This window comes from Aplysia californica, unplaced genomic scaffold (assembly GCF_000002075.1).
Source record: "Aplysia californica isolate F4 #8 unplaced genomic scaffold, AplCal3.0 scaffold00088, whole genome shotgun sequence".
Lineage (NCBI taxonomy): Eukaryota > Metazoa > Mollusca > Gastropoda > Aplysiida > Aplysiidae > Aplysia > Aplysia californica.
The window spans coordinates 1,240,502-1,243,360 of record NW_004797358.1 but is presented as its reverse complement, the minus strand read 5'-3'; the positions used below and the strand labels follow the sequence as shown (position 1 = coordinate 1,243,360).

The window sequence follows — 2,859 nt, the reverse complement described above, 5'->3', positions numbered from 1 at the left end:
ATAATATAATATAATGTAATGTAATATAATATAATATAATATAATATAATATAATGTAATATAATATAATATAATATAATATAATATAATAATAATATAATAATAATATAATATAATGTAATATAATATAATATAATATAATCTGTCCCCGTAGAATTATGCGAATTTAGATGGCCAAATTATGCCCCAAAAAAAGCCAAATTATGCAAAAATTATGCAAGTTACCGTAACACCTTTCGCGACATGTTTTGCACTTTTTCAACACAAATTTTCATGACTTTTATGTTTTAAGTACAGAAAAATTTAAAACAGAACATATCAATATCAGTACTTTGTAGTGTATTTGGAAAGAAAACAATACACATCTGTAAAAAAAAAAAAAAAAAAAAAAAAAACTAAAAAATATAATCTCTGTAACTTTCAGCTGTCGATCTAGATCTAGATCTAGATCTAGATCTAATTTAGATCTAGAATCTAGATCTGGGAAAGAAAAATGTAAAAAAAAAAATTTTTTAAATAAAAAAAAGGACATCTGGACCTCTAATGCTGGCACATTACTAAAACGAGGAACACCTGTCAAACATGAAGCATCAGCAGACTTTTGATGGATTGAAAAATTGAACATGCTCAAGGAACAAAATCCCAAAACATAACCAAGGGAAATAACCAGTTCTTCACTTAAATAAGACTTATTACGGTGATTATTTCCTTTTAGTCACATGGCGAGGCGTTAATTAATAAAATTAATTGTTTTGTTTTTAAAAAAGGGGAAAAAACGTGAAAAAACGCGGGGAATTCAAAATTATTCAGTTTTGGAAGGCAAGGGAATCCAGAATGCCTGTATTCGGTAAGAAGGGGTATGGTAGTGGGCCCATCTTTTTCGTTTTAAATGATAGCAGTTTTAAATTTTGTGTAAAGGTTTGATGATTGGGATTTTCGGTTTACTTGGCTGGCCATAGTGTAGAGACAAATGTATATATATATGTGTGTGTTGTTGTTTTCCATGGCCCATGCCCCTAGAGTAGATCCCCATTTTATATACATAGTCACCAGTAGATGATCTTTATCTCTCCTCCTTTTTTTGTGTGTTTGTTACTCTCTTGTAACACCTCTAATCTTCGGCACTTATGACCTTATTCTGTTGTAAGTGCCGTAACACACTTACTAAAACTAAAACTAATCTGTTTTGTCTTCTTTATCGCCAGCAATGGTACTGATACTGATACATGGTTTCTATTTGGTCACTTTTTTAGCACAAGGGGCCTGTCCCGAAAAATGCTGTTTTGAGAAAATCGAAGGTAAAGTTTTTGCCCCTTGTTCAGTTTCTTTAAAAGACATGGAGAGTTTTCTCTATAAAAGGGGCCGTTCAAATATAATCTTACGCCTGGGGAGGGGGGGCGGGTCTTTGGTTCCTGTAAGAAAAGTGTAAAGGGGGGGGGGGGGGGTCTTTAGCTAATGTAATATTATACTTTTGTGAGGGGGAAAAAATATTTTCGACATAATGATGAACTCTGCATTTGTTGATGATAACTAATTTCACTTTTTTGTCACCATAAATGATCAGTAATAACATAGAAACAGTGGAATCCTGATAAAGTCAACTTGCTCACAGTCAACACCTCACTGTAGTCCCGTTTCTTACCTTCTTTGTTTAAGTTGAAGTAATTGTGTTTCTGATTTTCTGATACAGTCTACCACTTGAGTATTAACCTTTCGTGAAGTCAACAATTTGGGGCTAAATCCTGAGGTGAATTCATTCTAGAAGAGGTATTTCGCCTGAGCAAGTGGTGTACACACCACCAATTACATATATGTACTTTGTTCTTTCATTCTCTTGTTTTGGTGACAACTTCAGAATTATACTCCCTGAAATTGAGATTACATCTTGTTTATTACGAGGTACTTTGTCATTTTGTAGCTGTCATCTTCAATTTTTAATGGCAGTAGTACAATGGATAAAGTCAACCTTGCTCAAAGTCATCCCCTTTTTTTCTGTCCGGGGTGTTGACTTTATCAGAATTCCACTGTAACTTGTTTTGTTTTTTAATTAAAGCGCTTTTGTCATACGTGAGTTTCAATTTTTTCCCTTTTTATTAGTAAAAAAGAGTGTGTATGCAATAATTTCCTTGAATGATTTACTCTAATTGTGAGGCAGCGTGGTGAAATCAGGCGCTCGTCAAAATAATGAAAGTGGAAAAAAAAAACCTGGCATTTTTCCACAGGTTTGGGAACTTTTATTGAATTTTTTTTTCGCGTTAAACACCTTTTAATCCATACTGAAAAACGTTCATTACATACATGCCCAAAATTTGTGATTTTTCAGTTTAAAAGGCTCTCAAGCATACCTGCCAACCCTACAGAAAAAATCGGTAGATCACCGACTTTTGGGTCAAACTACCGATCCACCGATTTTGAGATGAAGCCACCGACTTCGGGATTCAGCAGGGTGACTGCCAGGCCCCGGGAATTTGAGAAAGTTATCAAATATTTGAAAACCAAATCCGATAACGCCCGAAAGTTCATTTTTGCCGGTCGCGATTGTGATTCATTCGGCTCCCTCGAGAGTATGTTTCTTCATGCAGACACCCCGTATTATTAGGATTAATGAAAACGCATCATCTAGTGCAGAAGTTGTTACGAGCTTACACTTTTGTTTTTCTACTCTGCCCCCTCCCCATTCCTTCCTTTCCACTCCCCCCACCCCTTTTCCACCGCCACCCCCACCCACCCTCTCTCTCGACTAATGAGCGTGTCGTCAGTAATTCTCGGGCAGTCGTGCACATCGATTCACCGTGTTCTTGATTTCCCGTTTCGAGTTGCGAATTGAAAATGGAAATTACGGTGATTGGAGGAAAGGGG

At 35.6% G+C, this 2,859-nt stretch overlaps 1 protein-coding gene across 1 annotated transcript in view; it reads left to right on the top strand.

Annotated features, from left to right (window-relative positions):
• The window catches only part of LOC101856330 (E3 ubiquitin-protein ligase RNF216), a gene marked incomplete at its 5' end in the record, with an annotated part of 27,129 nt that overhangs the window by 2,060 nt on the left and 22,210 nt on the right, over positions 1-2,859 (top strand).